The sequence below is a fragment of the Mustela nivalis genome, assembly GCF_964662115.1.
Source record: "Mustela nivalis genome assembly, chromosome: X".
In the NCBI taxonomy this organism is placed as follows: Eukaryota; Metazoa; Chordata; class Mammalia; order Carnivora; family Mustelidae; genus Mustela; species Mustela nivalis.
The window spans coordinates 71,106,813-71,126,823 of NC_139040.1; the positions used below are offsets into that span (position 1 = coordinate 71,106,813).

The 20,011-nt window shown below is 34.5% G+C and overlaps 1 protein-coding gene across 13 annotated transcripts in view; it reads left to right on the forward strand.

Annotated features, from left to right (window-relative positions):
- The window catches only part of OPHN1 (oligophrenin 1), a 559,221-nt gene that overhangs the window by 354,352 nt on the left and 184,858 nt on the right, over window positions 1-20,011 (forward strand). The gene's annotated exons all lie outside the window — the stretch shown is intronic.

The window sequence follows — 20,011 nt, forward strand, 5'->3', positions numbered from 1 at the left end:
TACCCATTTTGTTGGCATATAATTTTTTCATAATGGTCTATTATAATTGTTGTATTTGTAGGGTGTTTGTTGTGATCTCTCCTCTGTCTTTCATGATTTTGTTTGGGTCCTTTCTCTTTTGTTTTCGATAAATCTGGCTATAGGTTTATCAAGCTTGTTACTCTTTCAAAGAACGAGCCCTCAGTTTTGTTTATCTATTGTACTGTGAGTTTTTTTTTTTAGCATGTTTGTTAACATATTTGTTAACATTTATTTCTGCTTTAATATTTACTACTTCCCTTTTTCTTCTGCTTTTAAGTTTTATTTGCTATTCCTTTTCTAGCTTCTTTAGATGTAAGATTAGGATGTGTATTTGAGACTTCCCTTGGCTCTTGAGGTAGGCCTGTATTACAATATACTTCCTCTTAGGACTGCCTTTGCTGTATCACAGAGGTTTTGGACTGTCATATTCTTATTTTCATTTGGTTCCATGTACTTTTTTATTTTGTCTTTAATTTCATGATTAACCCCTGATTCATTAGTACAAAGTTTTCTAAATTCCATGTATTTATAGTCTCTTCATATTTTCTTTTCTTTTAGTTGACTTCAGGTTTCATAGCACTTTGGCCTAAAAATATTCATGCTATGATCTCAACTTTTTTGTGCTTGTTGATGGTTGTTTTGTGACTCAGCATGTGATCTATTCTGGAGAATGTTCCATGTGCACTCGAAAACAATATGTGTTTTGCTTTCTGATGACGTGCTCTGAATATATTCCTCAACTCCATCTGGTCCAGTGTATATCATTCAAAGCCATTCTTTCCTTATTGATTGTCTGCTTTGATGATCTGCTTTTCATTGCTGTAAGTGGGGTGTCAAAGTCTCCTACTCTTATTGTATTATTATCAAGGAGTTTCTTTGTGTTTTTATTAATTGATTTATATATTTATATGCTTCCTTGTTGGAGGCATAAGTATTTACAATTGTTAGATCTTCTGGATGGATAGACCCCTTAATTATGAGATAATTCCCTTCTTCATTTGTTGTTAGCCTTTATATTTAAAAGTGCAGAAATTTGTTTTAAAATCTAGTATGTCTGATATAAATATGGTTATCCTGGTTTTCTTTTGACATCCATTAACATGATAAATGGTTCTCCATCTTCTCACTTTCAATCTGCACGTGTCTTTAGGTCTAAAATCTGTCTCCAGTAGGCAGCTTATAGATGGATCTTGTTTAATTTTTTTTTATCCATTTTTGAATCCCTATTTCTTTTGATTGGAGCATTTAGTCCATTTACATTGAGTTATTATTGTAAACTATGAATTTAGTACCATTGTGTTACCTGTAAAGTTCGTGTTTATGGTGATCTCCTTTGTTCCCTTATAGTCTTTGTTGCTTTTGGGTCCCCCCCCCTTAAGGAATACCTCTTAATATTTCTTTCAAGACGGGTTAAGTGGTCACAACAAATTCCTTTAGTTTTTGTTTTGTTTTGTCTGAGAAACTCTTTATCTCTCATTCTATTCTAAATGACAACCTTGCTGGATGAAGTCTTCTTGACTAAAGGTTTTTCTCAATCAGCACCTTGAATATATCCTGCCATTCTCTTCTGGCCTGCCAAGTCTCTGTGGAGAGATCTGCTGCAAACCTGATCTGTCTTTCCCTATAGGATAAGGACTTTTTCCCCCTTGTTGCATTCAGGATTCCTTCCTTTTCTGTGCATTTTGCAAATTTGACTATTATATAACTTGGCAATGGCTCACCTTTTTTTTAATTTAATGGAATTCTTTGTGCTTCTTGGATTCTGATTTTTTTTCCTTCTCCAGGTTAGGGAAGTTTTCAGCTATAATTTGCTTTAAAAAACCTTCTGGCCCTTTATGTCTCTCTTCTTCTTCTGAAATTCCAGAATTCACTGGAATGTTATTCCATTTTAATAAGTTGCTAAGTTGGGGTGCCTGGGTGTCTCAGTCATTAAGCGGCTGCCTTTAGCTCAGGTCATGATCCCAGGGTCCTGGGATCGAGTCCCGCATCAGGCTCCTTGCTCAGTGGGAATCCTGCTTCTCCATATCCCACTTCCCCTGCTTGTGTTCCCTCTCTTGCTGTGTCTATCTCTGTCAAATAAATAAAATCTTCAAAAAAAAGTTGCTAAGTTCCCTAAGTCTACCTTCATGATCTTTGTTTCCCTCTTCTTTTAAGTTTCATCTTTTTTCATAATTTTATCTTTCATGTCATTGATTCATTCTTCTGCTTTGTCCAGCCTCATTGTTCTGACATCCATTCAGCTGCATCTAGGTTATATCCTTTTTAATTTCAGCCTGACTAAATTTAACTCCTTTTTTCATGCCCAGGTAATATCCTTATAATTATTATTTTAAATTATAGTTCAGACATCTTACTTATATCTGTATTGATTAAAGCTATGACCATCATTCTTCCTGTTCTTTCTTTTGGAGTGAATTCCTCCATCTTGTCATGTTGGAAGTAAAAAAAAAGTGAATTAAAATTAAAACTAAAAAATAAATAAATAGGGGTTCCTGTTTGGCACAGTTAAGTGCTCTTTGTTAGAACAGTCTATCTCTTCTTCATTTTTGCACAGTTTTATGGGGTAAAATATTCTTCTTTGGCAGTATTTTTTTTTCTTTTAGCACTTTCAATATATTATTATACTCCTTTTATGGCCCACAAGGTTTCTGCTGAGAAATCTGCCCATAGTCTTATGAAGGCTAATTTGTATGTGAAAATTTGTTTTTTTCCTCCTGCTTCCAAAAATATCTCTTTAACATTTACCAATTTAATTTTAATGAGTTTCATTTTGGTCTTGTTGTGTTTATCTTTTGGGGGGGGGATTTTGGACCCCGTGAATTTGGATGTCTGTTTTCCTCCTTGTATTTGGGACTTCTTTGGACATTTTTTCTTAAAATGTTTATTTTTGAAAATGTTTTACTTATTTATTTGACAGACACAGAGAGAGAAAGATCACAAGTAGATAGAGTGGCATGCAGAGGGAGAGGGAAAAGCAGGCTTTCCACTGAGGAGAGATCCCAATGTAGGGCTCAATCCCAGGACCCTGGGATAGTGTGACCTGAGCCAAAGACAGACACTTAACCAACTGAGCCACCCAGGCATCCCTAGACATTATTTCTTTAAATAGATTTCCTGTTCCTTTCTTTCTGTCTCCTCCTTTTGGTACAGCTTGTGTATATTGGTTCACTTGATGGGAGTTCTATAAGTCCTTTAGGCTTTTTTTTTTCCTTTATGCCCCCTCACTGGATAATTTCAAATGACTTGTTTTCAGGATCACTGCTTCTTTTCTTTTTCTTGATCTGATTTGCTTTTGAGGCTCTCTATTGAGGTTTTCATTTCACTCATTGTTTTCTAACCTCCAAAATTTCTGTTTGGTTCTTTGTCTATGGTTTCTCTTTTTTCCCCATGATTTCCTTTAATTGTCTACATTTGTTTTCTTATAACTGACTGAGTTTCTTTAAGGTGATTATTTTGAATTATTATTTTTTTTGCATATATCTCCATTTCAGAGATCCATAGATCTCCATGTTTTTTAGGGTAGCTTACCAGTACTTCCTTTAGTTGCATCATAGTTCTTCATTCTTAATGTTCCTTGTGGTGTTGGTTTAGTTTCTGCACATTTCAAACAACAGCTACCTTCCTAGTCTTTTTGGATTGGTTTTGACTGAAAAAGACCACCAATCAGTGTGCTAGAGACTCTAGGAGCTTCTCAAAGTTTTTCTGTGGATGTATGTTCCTCACTCCTTTCGCTCTGTCCTGGGAGAAAAGCCTCAGTACTGTGTACCTTCACCCAGTCTTGCAAATCCATGTCCCTGTATTAAGCAACCCATCTCTTACCTTTGTTCTTAGCTGCCCCCAGGTGTCCCAATTATGGAATTTCCTTCATGGCTATAAGTAAAGTAATGCACTTGCTCCTGTGCAGGATGGGGTAAACCCTCACACAGAAGACCTGTTACTATTAGGCTTTCCCCATTGTGTTGTTCTAAAAACTGTATAGTGTTATAACAGGTACAAATGTTAGTACCTATGGATTTTAGGGTCTCTTTTTACAAAACATCATTTTATTTCCATTGCAGTTTGATGGAGAATGGGTTTCAACATGAAACAGCAGACTCATACCTATTAAGAGACAGGAAAGACATTATATATGTAGCTGTCCTTTTGGGCACGTTAACAAACTATGGTCTACTGCCTGTTCTTATAAATGAAATTTTACTGAAGTAAAGGTTCACCAATTATTTCACTTATTGTTCATAGCTGCTTTTGCTGTACAATGGCAGCTTTGAATAGTTGCAATAGAAACTATATTGGCTGGCAAAATCTAAAGTAATTACTATCAGGTCCTTTACTGAAAAAGTTTGCTAACCCCTGCCCTCAAACTGGTGCTTGAATCCAGAAGCCACAGCTACACTGTGGGCTACTTGCCATCATTCTTTCACTCAGGTGGTTTAGTGGTCTTACATTGCTGTCTTTAATCCATTTTCTTATTTAGATATAATTCATGTGTTTTCAATTCCTCTGTTACATTACATATATGATGTTTACCTTATTAGTTCTACCAGTGTGAAGTCTTAAATAAGACTTATTAGAATAATAGTAGAATAGACTTATAAGATTAATTTTTTGAATTTTAAGTAATTTTAGTAAGTCTATTAATAATAAATAGATTTATTGGAGTAATATTAGAATTCAAATTTCTTATCATAAAATTATTTCTTATCATATTAATTATGATAAATTAATTAAATCTTATCATAAAATTGTTATTTCTTATCATATCAATTATTTCTTATCATAAAATTTTATTCACAAATATATAGCCATGCTTCTATACAGACTTATCTCTTCATTTTCCTCAATTTGCAGTTTCACATTCAAAAGGTGGTTTAGATAAAATGGCCTTAAAAAGCTCTATTTTGAAGCCATTCTTTCATCATTTTAGAATCCACTTACTATGACTTAATTATCATTGCTAATCCATTTTAAAAATCAGTCCCTGACAAGTCCAAGGGTAGTCATCAATCTACTGACTTTTCATCTCCTTTAGTCTTAAGTAAAAAAATGCCAATGTAAATTCTCAGATAGTCTTTTGTAAGTTCTTTATTCTTTTCTATAAATCTCCCTGCTACACATTAAGTTGTTATTGTCTCCTTCACCACTACTAAGCAAGTCTTTGCTGTTGTACTTTATTACTAAAATAGTGATTGGTTAGATTTTTGCTATAATTTATTATTTTATTCTATTGTAGCCCACTCTACCCTACAATTTGTACCTTCTCTTCAGGATAAATGTAGAGAATGACTTAAATGTTTCAAAGTGATTTAATGCATTCCTTTTAATTATTGACACAAAATTCACCTAAGTAAAATAAGCCATTTTAAAATAAATGGTTTGGGGGCACCTGGGTGGCTCAGTGGGTTAAGCTTCTGCCTTCAGCTCAGGTCATGATCTCAGGTTTCTGGGATCTAGCCCTGCATTGGGCTCTCTGCTCAGTGGGGAGCCTGCTTCCCCCTATCTGAGCCTGCCTCTCTGCCAGCCTCTCTGTCTAGCCATACCTGCGATCATGCTATCAAATAAATAAATAATATCTTAAAAATTAAAGTAAATGGTTTTGTGGCATTTAGTGAATTTTCGGTGTTGGATAACCTGCCTTTATCTGGTTCCAAAACATTTTTAATACTCTAAAAGGAAACCCAATTCCCATTAAGCACTAGTTCCACATTCCCCCCTTCCCTCTGCCCTAGTACCTAAAAATCTGATTTTTTTCTATGTAGATGTGCTTATTCTAGATATTCCATATTCAGATATTATATGTAGATGGGATTTTATGATATGTAATCTTTTGTCTGGCTTCTTGGCATAATATTTTTGAGTTTCATCTATGTTGTGGCATATGTGAATATTTCATGTTTTTTATGGCTAAATGATATTCTATTGATGGATATTTGGGATATTTTTGCCTTTTTGCTATTATAACATTGATGGTATAAACATGCATGTTCATGTACTTAAGTACCTGTTTACAATTTTTTTGTTATATAACTAGGAATAGAATTTCTTGATTGCTTGGTAATTCTGTAACTTTTTGAAGAAAGCTGAGCTGTTTCCTGTAGCAGCCAGACAGTTTTACATTCCCACTAACAACGTGCAAGTGTTCCAATTTTCCACATCCTTGCCAACACTTGTAATTCTCTGCTTTTTTAAATTATAGCCATCACCTTGTTTCTGAAATGACATCTCATTGTCATTTTAATTTGCATTTCTCTAATGATTAATGATTTGTGCATTTTTTCATATGCTTGGTAGCCATTTGCATGTCTTTTTTAGTGATGTATTCTTGTATACATTTCCACTTTTCTATCTCAATTTTAGGGAACAGATTGCATATAAATACAGTTTTTATTAAAAAACAAACAAACAGGATTGCTGGAGGGGAGAGAGGTGGAATGGATAGGGTGGCTGGGTGATGGACATTGGGGAGGGTATGTGCTATGGTGAGTGCCATGAATTGTGTAAGACTGATGAATCATAGACCTGTACCCCTGAAACAAATAATACATTATATGTTAATAAAAATCATGCTGGTTGTAAATTTTGAGCTTTAAGGTCAGTGACATCTTAACTTGTCATGAACAATATACCTGGAGGTTATTTTAATGCATGTTGGCTCAAACTTTGGTATAACTTATTATAAATTGGTTTCTCCCACATTCATTAGAGCCTGACACTCAAAGATGTAATAATTATTTTGATTCTTTCCCAGAAATGGTCAGTATATGTGGTGATTTTTTTATTTGGTACAGTTAATTATTTCTGTGGTATGGGTTTTAAGACTGAAGCCAGAGAAGCAAGGAATTATTTACTGAAGTGAGTCCAGAAGAGTCTTAAGCATATAAGTCTCAACTGTGGCTTTGTTATTTTTCATTATAATATTCCTGAATTTGGGAATTCTTTTAAGGGCCACATTATGGTTTTCATGGGCCCTAGGCACTTCTGCTTTCATGGGAAATTCTTCCATAAGAAATATTAAAAATTCCTTTTTTTAAAGATTTTATGTATTTATTTGACAGAGATCACAAGTAGGCAGAGAGGCAGGCAGAGAGAGGAGGGAAGCAGGCTCCACGCTGAACAGAGAGCCGGATGCGGGGCTTGATCCTAGGACCCTGAGATCATGACCTGAGCTGAAGGCAGAGGCTGAACCCACTGAGCCACCCAGGTGCCCCTTAAAAAATCTTTTTATAAACGATTTTATTTATTGACTTGAGAGAGAAAGTACGAATGGAGGTGGAGTAGAGGGAGAGGGAGAAGCAGACTCCCCACTGAGCGGGAAGCCAGACTACAGCATGGGGCCCAATGCCAGGACCCTGGGATCATGACCTGAGCCAAAAGCCCATGCCTAACCAACAGAGCCATGGAGGTACTCCTAAAAGTTCTATTTTATGATGTTTTGTTATAAAGGCATTTATAGAGACTGAATTATATTAATATTTTCTTTTTATTTTAAAAAAGTTATTTTTTGAACCTCTGAAAGTATCATGGGCCCTTGGGATTGTGCTTATTACTCTGCACAGTAGATGTCTGTCCTGGATATTTGGACAAATTCCCTTATGATATCATATAGCTCTTTGTGATTTTATTGTCATTGGCATATGAGTTCTTAATAGTTATAGTGATTACTTCCTAATAAAAATGTGCTCCTTACACCTACTTTGAAATATCTGTCTTCGATAACTCAGATCATGTTAAACTTGTCATTTTTCTTCAATTGTATCATGGACTCAAAATCACTTTGCAATTTCAGCTGGTTCCATTTTATTTTTTATTTTCTCCTCATACCCTGCTTGGTAACATTTGAAGTCTCAGGTGTTGGAAAGCCTTTATCAGATAAGGCCTTTTGCTTGGCATAGCAGGTTTTGGCTCAGTATGTTTCAGAATGAAACATATTCAGAATGAAACATTCATTCAGAATGAAACAAACATTCAGTATGTTTGATCTCCACTTGTAGCATTGAGGAGACAACTTAGGTAGACTGGAAAAGAAAAATTCACACAAGCGAGGCTTCCTGGGGGAATTCTACCAAACATTTAAAGAACTAATTCTATTCTCCTGAAACTGTTCCAAAAAAATAGAAATGGAAGGAAAACTTCCAAACTTATTTTATGAAGCCAGCATCACCTTGATCCCAAAGCCAGACAAGGATCCCATCAAAAATGAGAACTACAGACCAATATCCTTGATGAACACAGATGCGAAAATACTCACCAAAATGCTAGCCAATAGGATCCAACAGTACATTAAAAGGATTATTCACCATGACCAAGTGGGATTTATTCCAGGGCTGCAAGGTTGGTTCAACATCCACAAATCAATCAATGTGATACAACACATTAATAAAAGAAAGAACAAGAAACATATGATACTCTCAATAGATGCTGAAAAAGCATTTGACAAAGTACAGCCATCCCTTTTTGATCAAAACTCTTCAAAGTGTAGGGATAGAGGGCACATACCTCAATATTATCAAAGCCATCTATGAAAAACCCACTACAAATATCATTCTCAATGGGGAAAAACTGAAAGCTTTTCCGCTAAGATCAGGAACACGGGAGGGATGTCCATTATCACCACTGCTGTGCAACATAGTACTAGAAGTCCTAGCTTCATGAATCAGACAACAAAAGGAAATTAAAGGCATCCAAATTGGCAAAGAAGTCAAACTATCACTCTTCACAGATGATATGATACTATATGTGGAAAACCCAAAAGACTCCACTCCAAAACTGCGAGAACTTGTGTAGGAATTCAGTAAAGTGTCAGGATATAAAATCAATGCACAGAAATCAGTTGCATTTCTCTACACCACCAACAAGACAGAAGAAAGAGAAATTAGGGAGTCAATCCCATTTACAGTTGCACCCAAAACTATAAGATACCTAGGAATAAACCTAACCAAAGAGGCTAAGAATCTATACTCAGAAAACTATAAAGTACTCATGAAAGAAATTGAGGAAGACACAAAGAAATGGAAAAATATTCCATGCTTCTGGATTGGAAGAATAAATATTGTGAAAATGTCTATGCTACCTAAAGCAATCTACACATTTAATGAAATTCCTATCAAAATACCATCCATTTTTTTTCAAAGAAATGGAACAAATAATTCTAAAATTTATATGAACCAGAAAAGACCTTGAATAGCCAAAGGAGTATTGAAAAGGAAAGCCAAAGTTGGTGTCATCACAATTCCGGACTTCAAGCTCTATTACAAAGCTGTCATCATCAAGACAGCATGTTACTGGCACAAAAACAGACACATAGATCAATGGAACAGAATAGAGAGCCCAGAAATAGACCCTCAACTCTATGGTCAAGTAATCTTCGACAAAGCAGGAAAGAATGTCCAATGGAAAAAAAACAGCCTCTTCAATAAATGGTGCTGGGAAAATTGGACAGCCACATGCAGAAAAATGAAATTGGACCATTTCCTTACACCACACACGAAAATAGACTCAAAATGGATGAAGGACCTCAATGTGCGAAAGGAATCCATCAAAATCCTTGAGGAGAACACAGGCAACCTCTTTGACCTCAGCCGCAGCAACATCTTCCTAGGAACATCGCCAAAGGCAAGGGAAGCAAGGGCAAAAATGAACTATTGGGATTTCATCAAGATCAAAAGCTTTTGCACAGCAAAGGAAACAGTTAACAAAACCAAAAGACAACTGACAGAATGGGAGAAGATATTTGCAAATGACATATCAGATAAAGGGCTAGTGTTGAAAATCTGTAAAAAAACTTAGCAAACTCAATACCCAAAGAACAAATAATCCAATCAAGAAATGGGTAGAGGACATGAACAGACATTTCTGCAAAGAAGACATCCAGATGGCCAAGAGACACATGAAAAAGTGCTCCATATTACTCGGCATCAAGGAAATACAAATCAAAACCACAATGAGATATCACCTCACACCAGTCAGAATGGCTAAAATCAACAAGTCAGGAAATGACAGATGCTCGCGAGGTTGCGGAGAAAGGGGAACCCTCCTACACTGTTGGTGGGATCCGAAGGGGCATGTGCACCTGACTGTTTATAGCAGCAATGTCTACAATAGCCAAACTATGGAAAGAACCTAGATATCCATCAACAGATGAATGGCTAAAGAAGATGTGGTATATATACACAATGGAATACTATGCAGCCTTCAAAAGAAATGAAATCTTGCCATTTGTGACAACGTGGATGGAACTAGAGGGTGTCATCCTTAGCGAAATAAGTCAAACAGAGAAAGACAACTATCATATCTCCCTGATATGAGGAAGTGGAGATGCAACATGGGGGGTTAAGGGGATAGGAGAAGAATAAATGAAACAAGATGGGATTGGGAGGGAGAGAAACCGTAAGTGACTCTTATTCTCACAAAACAAACTGAGGGTTGCTGGGGGAAGGGGGGTTGGGAGAAGGTGGTGGGGTTATGGACATTGGGGAGGGTATGTGCTATGGTGAGTGCTGTGAAGTGTGTAAACCTGGCGATTCACAGACCTCTACCCCTGGGGATAAAAATATATGTTTATAAAAAATAAAAAAAATTAAAAAAAAAGATCAGTAGGATTTGAATAGGCTCAATATGGGAGGAATGTTTCAAGCAGAAAAGATAGTGAGCAAGGTTTTAACAGCAGGAATAATACTCTTTGAAGGCCAGTGACAAGTAAGCACATCACAGCATAAAACTTGATAATTTCTAAAAGCAAAAAGCAAAAAACAAAACAAAAAAACCTTGATAATTCCTTAATATCCATCCAATGTCCCATCTCCTCCCAGAAGCCTTCCTTGTTGATATCTTTCAAGATACTCTGTCCTTCCTATGTTTCTTATTGTCTCCAAAAATAGCTTGATACTGAACTATATTCAATCTGGAGAACAGTATTGTGCCTTTTTAATAATATGATGCTGTGTAACCATTGCTTTTCTTGTTCCAAGATCAAGACTGGCATTCTTTCCTATTGACCTTGAATTCATTTGGTGAAGAGTTATGAAATGAACTGTATATTGAGTTCCATGAGGACAGAAATTTTATTTTATTTAATGCTATGTTCTCAGAACCTTGAAATGTTTGGCACAGAAAAATTACTTCTGAAACATGTGTTGAATAAAAAAAATGAATGATGTTATTCCTTTCAGAGGGCATAGTTCTGCATGGTTTCTAGTGAGATATGGGGTTATTCTGAAGGCAATTTTAGATAACACAGTGGAAGGTGGATACTCAAAGCTCTGGGTGCTTTGTGACTGATTAACTTAGAGTTTCATACCAGTTCCCATTTTATTTCTTACTTTAGTATGATTTTACTTTTGAGATCCTGTTTCCTTTTTTATTTTTTCATATACAACAGGCATATATCAGATTCTGTGTAATATGCTATTTATTACCTCACCCAATTTCATGTGTTGAATGTGTTTTATAAACCTTAATATTTAAATGTGAATTTTTGGTTACTTAGTTGAAACTTGTTTGTGTGACTCTGCAAACTTTTTTTTCCACATTTGATGCTTATATCTGTGCTGTCATTACCTCATTGTTTTAGTTCATTACTCTCTATTACTGTCACTTATTATGGTACAGTGGCCATAGTCATTGTCAGTTGAATTACAGAAAAACTAAAAAGAAAATTGCATCTGCTGAGTCCCAGTAGTCTGGTTATATGCCGGAGATAGGGTATGATTCCAAAAAGTACTTTCTTGTTTACTCTAAGAACCCTAGGGTCTTCAAGAATCCTCTTTGAGATTATGGACATTGGGGAGGGTATGTGCTTTGGTGAGTGCTGTGAAGTGTGTAAACCTGGTGATTCACAGACCTGTACCCCTGGGGATAAAAATATATGTTTATAAAAAATAAAAAAAATTATATACCAAAAAAAAAAAAAAGAATCCTCTTTGAGAGCCCACATTTCCTTACCAAAATAAGTGGTTTTCAAGTCTAAATCCAGAATAAAGGAACTCACAGAGAAGACTTATTCTATAATGGTTAACATAGAAGGTAAGAGACCACAAATCATGTTCATCTATTAATCTGAGCAATTGAAATTAGACATGACAAAAAGGTCCTTGTAGGATAATATATACCAAGAACAGTGCTTGATGCTTATTGACATTTTTAAAGCTATGTAATTTCCATTTGACAATGTATTATTGGTGAAATAAATCTGATCATAGATTTTTATCAAAGAAAAAGAAGCATAGGCACAATTCAAGTACTGAACATAATCCATCATAAGAAGCAAAAATTTTTCACACACATAGAACATCCCAGATATCCTAAATATTGTTATAAATAATTCCTATTCACTTTTGTTAACATCTCAGAAGTTAAATCAAACAAAAGCAGGGAATAGGGATGTGTATAAAGTAAAACTTTATGTTTGATGAATCCTACTGAGAGTGGTTGCCAGGTCCAGATTTTCACAAAATTTTACCATGCCATAATTGTTCTCCAGTTTTATATTTTTTCACTGCCAATTATCAAGCAGAGAATGGGTAATTTATCTCAAGATTTTATATCATAAATTTCTAAAATAATGATTCTGTTTACCAATAAAATATCCATCCTTACTCAAATTAAAACTATCTGGAAAAAATGTTTCATTCCTCTTAACTACTAATCACATACTTATCCCTATCACACTGTAATACTTTATCTTCATGTATGTTCTTAAAACTTTGAATAATCCTTTAACATCTATATTTGTATAACACCTATGTCATCATACTCTTATAAGAATTCCCCAGGGTATTATGTCTTAGAATATTGTTGTTTGTGTCCTAAGTCTTGTGTCAGTACCATCTAAAACATGGAATAGGCACCGTTATAATTCATTCAGCTGAATAGATGTTTCATAAGTTTTAGGAAACCATGTAGGAATATTTGAAGCAGGGGACAATGTCAGGACTAAAGGGCTGTTTGCCAGGGGTCCAGTTGTAGGTATCATCTCAAAGACTGTTCAGATCCATAGGCAACTCTCTTCATTTGTAACTCTGACAAGCTGGGCCCTTGACTCCAATTCCTTTTCTCTTAGCAACACCATGCTTTCTGCTATTAAATCATACCTATCTTCAATTTCTCTCCCTCTTTTGACTTTGCTTTTCCTGGTCAGAATGCACTTCTGGATTCTTTTAGGGCCTCTCTTGCCCATAAGTCTCAACCATTGACCCTCTTTATGAATAGCTGTACCCACACTGGAAAGAGCCAGTCCCAGCAACCATAAATATATTTCATTGATTCCAAGAACCATGCATTTTTCACATTTTAGCATTTATTAAGTTGAGATTTATTTCATAAGTGATGGTATGTTATAGTATAATTGACAGTTCTTTTTTCTCTTAATAATACAAAAGTAATGGTAGAAATTTTATTTAAAGTTATCTTAGATTTGAAGTAGCAGTAATTTAAGAAAGTATACAAAGTCATACTGGTAACTTCCACACACAGAAATTTTGTTTACATGTAGTCCCTTGTTTCTGCCCTGATCTTACCACATTGCTTTATCTTGGCCTATTAAAGCAACATGACAGAGATTCTTCATGCTGCCCTTATGAGTGTTTCCTGTTATATTGGCCTATTGTAAGTCCTTCTGTTGAGTGTGTATTGAATAAATTCTATGTGTCAAACATGGTGATAAATGCTAAGGATAGAAATATGAGCAAAACCAGGCACAGTCTTTGCTTTTTTTCAAATTCTGATCATTGGTCAGATCATGCAATTGTTCCTCTGGTATCTAGGTTCCTCAGTCTTTTTCTCTTCCATAAGGAAGGAAATATTCTGGGTGATTATTTTGTATGTCCAACAAACTTGTAAAGATATGGCAGCAGTGTGGGATGACTGTTTCAAGCTCATCCATCTCTTTCATGGCCTCATCAGTTACTGCTGAGGCTTTCTTCCTAGTGTGTGGATCTAATATGTTGTATCTGTCATTGTCAAACTTCTAAAGGATCTATACCAAGTTCAGTGGAATTGCCTCAGAGTTTAGTTTTTCTCTTTACAATAGTAATTATTTAGCTCAAGTTCCCACTGAGAATGTGTCAGCTGGCACTTGCTAGGTCTAAAGGTAAGCTGTTATTTCTTATCTTGAGTAAAATTATCTTCAGAATGTTGGTGTTTGGATAGAGATTTCTGAGTGCCCTAACTGTTTTCTTAGTGTTCTCTGGTTAAATCTGTAATCACTTCCTCTTGGGACAGCAAGTAGCCAACATGCACTCTCTTGGTGGGGCCTTGCCCATGGTGAGGTTTTGTACTTTTTTCTTTTTTTAAATTGAAATACAGTTGACATATAACAGTGCATAAGTTTAAGGTATACAATGGTTGGTTTCATACATTTATATATTGTTGCATTATTACTATAGTAGCATTAGCTAACACCTTTATCATGTCACACATTTATCATTTCTTTTCTGTTAACAAGAGTTAAGAATTTGTCTCAGCAGCTTTAGAGTTTATAACATAGTATTGTTGACTATACTCACTTGGTGTGCATAAAGCTCCAAAACTTATTTACCTACTAATTGTAATATTTTACCCTTAAGCAACACTTCCCCAAATCCCCCAACCCAAGCCCCTGGTAAACTACCATTCTCTTTATGTTTATGAGTTCAGTTTTTTAAGAATCCTGTTAGGATGGCTTTTATCATAAACATGAGATAACAAAAGTTGGTAAAGATGTGGAGAAAAAGGGAAACCTTGTGCACTATTGGAAAGTAAATCAGTGCAACTACTGTGGAAAACAGTATGAAGGTGTCTCAAAAAATTAAAAATGGAAATATCTATGATCCATTACCTCACTTAATGGGTATTTACCCCCTCAAAATGAAAACACCAGTAGAAAAGATAAATGCATCCCTATATTTATTGCAGCATTATTTATAATAGTCAAGATACAAAATTAGCCCATCATTGATAGGTAAATAAATAAAGGAGTTGTGGCATATACATACAACGGAATATTACTCAGCCATAAAAATGAGACTTTACCATTTGTGACAGCATGGATGGATCTAGAAGATGTTATGCTAAGTGAAATAAACCAACAGAGAAACACAAATATGATACAATTCCATTTATATTTGGAATCTAAAAAGCGAACAAAAGAGCAAAGAAACAAATCAAAAAGCAGAAACAAACCTATAAATAGAGAGGAAAAAAGGTGGTTTCTAGAGCAGAAAGGTGTGGGGAGATAGACAAAAAGTGGTGAAGAGGAGTGGGAGATATGGGCCTCCAGTTACAGAATAAATAAGTCATGAGGATAAAAATTAGAGCATAGGGAATGTAGTCAGTGATATTATTTTGTTTTTTAAAAAAGATTTTATTTATTTATTTGAGATAGAGCATGAGCAAGAGAGGAAGAGAGACAGAGTCCCTACTGATTCCAGACCCCAATACAGGACTTGGCACAGGGCTTGATCCCAGGACCCCAAAATCATGACTTGAGCTAAAGTCAGACGCTTAACTAACTGAGCCTCCCAGGCATTCCTGTAGTCAGTGGTATTATAATAGCATTGTATACTGACAAATGTTAGCTATACTTGTAGATATAGCATAATGTATAAACCTGTTGAATCCCTATGTTGTACACCTGAAACTAATGTAACATTAGGTGTCAACGATGCTTCAATTAAACAACAACAAAAGAAAGAACTGGATAGTAGAGAAAATGGTGACTGCTATTGCTTCCTGGGTTGGAAACTGGACAATTAGGAACCAAGGGTAGAAGGAGACTTTCTTTACTATAGTGTACCCTTTATACTTTCAAAATGCTGTTCCAAATATATACATAACCTGTATGAAATTAAATGAAAAGAAATTTAACATGTCTTTTGTGGATGAATATTGACAACAGACCACAATATTATGAGCAGCAGCCGTGACTTTGTCACCAATGAAACAAAGGTATGCTCATATCACATTACAGTTATGGCAGATAACTGGGTATAAATATTCTTTACACTCATTGTTACTTCAAAATTAGATAGGCAATTAGACCTAGCCCTAGATCTTGTTATTTAATGCATTAGTAAATGTATTTAATACTATAAAACAAATTCATTAACATTTTTATATCAATATCATATCAACATCATTGGTTTCTTTTGTAATTCTATATCATTGTTTTCAATATCATTGGTTTCAATATCATTGAATGACATTGAATCATTGGTTTCTTTTGTAATTCTATATCGTTCAATATCATTGGATTCAATATCATTGGTTTCTTTTGTAATTCTATGATTTTACCTTGTACATTTATTTTTTTTTTTTAATTTCATTTAGGCACTGCTGAAAATTTAAAAAAATATTTTTTTCCATTCAAAATCACATGACCTTTATTTTGTTAATTTAAGTTCAATTAGCCAACATACAGTATATCATTAGTCTCAGATGTAACACTCAAATGACCTTTAAATTCTATTCATGAATCTCAGCAAAGAAAAGCTCTATTCTAGGGTATATTCTTAAAACAGGAATTGTTTTATTGCAGGGTATGGGGATCTTAAATAGATTTCCCATGTTGTTGTACCAGTTTATACACCTACCAGCAGTGTTTTAGTTCCCATTGATCCATACTTTTTTTGTCAGCCCTTGGTATTAATAGGTTTCTTAATTTCACCAATATGGATAGTATGAAATATTACTTCATTATACTTATATTTGGCAATCTTTAGAAACTGTGGAAATTAATATTTGTTTTTTTCTTGACTAAAAGCATTTCTTTACATATATTATATATAATATATATTTATATATTATATATTTTTTCTTTTTCTTGTCTAAAAGCATATCTTTATATATAATATATAAATATATTTCTTCATTATATATATATATATAGCATATATACTATATGTGTATTATATATAAATATGGGACATTAATCCGTTGTCAGTTATATTGTTGCAAATATCTTGCTCCATTCTCTGGCTTATCTTTTTTCTTTTTATATTGTGAACATATTCTGTAATTTTTTTATAATGTATTATTAGCCCCAGGGGTACAGGTTTTTGTTTTGTTTTGTTTTGTTTGTTTTTTGTTTTATAATGTATAGAAAAAAAAATGAAAAGAAAAACAACTTCAGTTTTTTTCTGGATTCCACATGTAAGTGATATCATAAAATATTTGTCCTTCTCTGTCTGATTTACCGCACTTAGAGTAAGGCCTTCAAGGTCCATCCATGTTGTCACAAATTCACAAGTGGCAGGATTTCCTTCTTTCTCATAGCTGAATAATATTTTCTATATATTCATCCGTTGAAGAACACTTAACAAGACTGTTTCCAAGTATTGGTTGTTGTAAATAGTGCTACAGTGTACACGGGGGTTGCAGATATTTCTTCAAGATACTGATTTCAGTTTTTTTGGATATATATCCTGGAGTGAGATTGCTATTCCTATCTTTTTGATACTAGTCATTCTAACAGATATAATTTGACATCTTATTGTGTTTTTAATTTGAATTTCTGTGATTATTAGTGATATTGAGCATCTTATCCTGTGTGTTGGTCATTGATATATCTTCTTTGGGAAAATGTCTATTCAGATCCTCGGCCCATTTGTTATTGTGATTGTTTTGGTTTTTGGTGTTGAGTTGCATACACTCTTTATATATCTTGAATATTATCATATATAGCATATGCAAATATTCTCTTCCTCTCAGGAAGTTACATTATCATTTTCTTGATGTTTTCCCTCACTATGCAAAAGTTGTGGTTGTTTTTTTTTTTAATTTTTTTTTTGCAGTCCCAATAATTTATTTTAGCTTTTATTTACCTCAGCTGAGAAGACCTATCTAGAAAATGTTGCTAAGGCTAATGTCAAAAAGATTACTGCCTGTATATTCTGCTAGTTTTATGGTTGCACTCTCATGTTTAGGTCTTTAGTGCATTTTGAGTTTATTTTTGTGTGTGGTGTAAGATAGTGGTCCAGTTTCATTCTTTTGCATGTAGCTATCTAGTTTTCTCAGCACTTATTTATTGAAGAGCATTTATTAAAGAGATCGTCTTTTTATCATTGTATATTCTAGCCACTTTTTTCATAGATTACTTGACTGTGTAAGTGTGGGTTTATTTCCAGGTTCTCTGTTATGTTCCATTGATGTATGTCTGCTTTTGTGCCAATAACATTACTATTTTTATTACTGTAGCTTTGTAGTATATCTTGAAATCTGGGGTTGTAATACCTCCAGCATTGTACTTTTCTCAATATTGCTTTGGCTATTTGGGTTCTTTTGTAGTTCTACTCATATTTTAGTATTTTTTGTTATATTTCTGTGAAAAATGTCACTGGTGTTTTAATAAAGATTGCATTGAGATTTTTATCTGTCATTTTGTTGATGTGGTATACCACATTGATTTGCACATATTGACTATGTTACATAATAAATGTAACAGAGGGTTAATAGATATTAACCCCTCTTTTTAAAAAAGATTTAAGCAATTTCTCCACCCATCGTGGGGCTCAAACCCACATCTCTGAGATCAAAAGTCACGCACTGCACTGGATGAGCCAGCCAGGCACTCTGTAACTCTTCCTTAACTATTTGGTAGTATTCACACGCCATCTTCTCCTGGACTTTTGTTTGTTGGTAGTTTTTTGTTTACTGATTCAATTTTGTTACTAGTAATTGGTAACAAAATGTCTATTTCCTCCTAAATCAATTATGTAAGATTAGATATTCTAGAAATATGTTCCTTAGATATTCTAGAAATATGTTCAACTGTTGGTTGTCAAATAACTGTTCAGTTATTTGACATATATTTGAATATAATTTCTTTTTTAAAAGATTTTATTTATTTGACAAAGAGAGAGAGAGACTGCGAGAGAGGGAACACAAGCACAGGGAGTGGGAGAGGGAGAAGCAGGCTTCCTGCAGAGCAGGGAGCCGATGCTGGGCAGGATCCCATGACTCTGAGATCATGACCTGCGCCTTGACATATAATTTCTTATAGTACTTTGTTATAATCATTTGTATTTCATAGTATTGGTTGTTTTTTCTTTCATATTTCATTTATTTGAGCTTTCTCTCCTTTCTTCTTGATGAGTCTGTATAAATGTTTATTGATGTGGTTTCCCTTTTCAAGGAATCAGCTTTTGGTTTCATTGATCTTTTCTATTGTTTCATTAGTCTCATTTCATTTATTTCCACTCTGATCTTTATTTCCTACCATCTACTAACTTTGGGGTTTGGTTTATTTTTCTATTTCTAGTTCCTTTAGTGGTAATGTTAGAGTGTTATTTGTGATTTTTCTTGTTCCTTGAGATAGTCCTGTATTGATATAAATTATCCTCTTATGGCTGCTTTTGCTGTATCCCAAAGATTTTGGACCAGTGTGTTTTTATTTTCATTTGTCTCCATATACATGTATTTTTTAATTTCTTCTTTGATTTCTTTATTGAACTGTTGGTTGTTTAGTAGCATGTAGTTTAGCCTCACATGTTTTTGTTTTGTCCAGTTTTTATTCTTAAAATTGTTTTTTTTAAAGATTTTATTTATTTATTTGACAGGCAGAGATCACAAGCAGGCAGAGAGGCAGATAGAGAGAGAGGGGCAGGCAGGCTTCCCGCTGAGCAGAGAGCCTGATGCGGGGCTCGATCCCAGGACTCCAGGATCATGACCTAGGCTGAAGGCAGAGGCTTTAACCCACTGAGCCACCCAGGCGCCCCTTAAAATTGTTTTTTAAAAAGTTTTTGTTTTAATCCAAGTTAGCTATCATAGTGTTATTATTAGTTTCAGGTTTACAATATAGTTTACTATTATTAGTTTCAGGTTTACAATATACTTCAACATTTACCTATGTCACCTGGCACTCATCAAGTACACTCCTTAATCCCCATCACCTATTTAACCCAACCCCCACCCACTCCCTTCTGGTAACCATCAATTGGTTCTCTATATTTAACAGTGTGTTTCTTGGTTTATCTCTCTCTCTCTCTCCCCCTTTACTCATTTGTTTTGCTTATTAAATTTG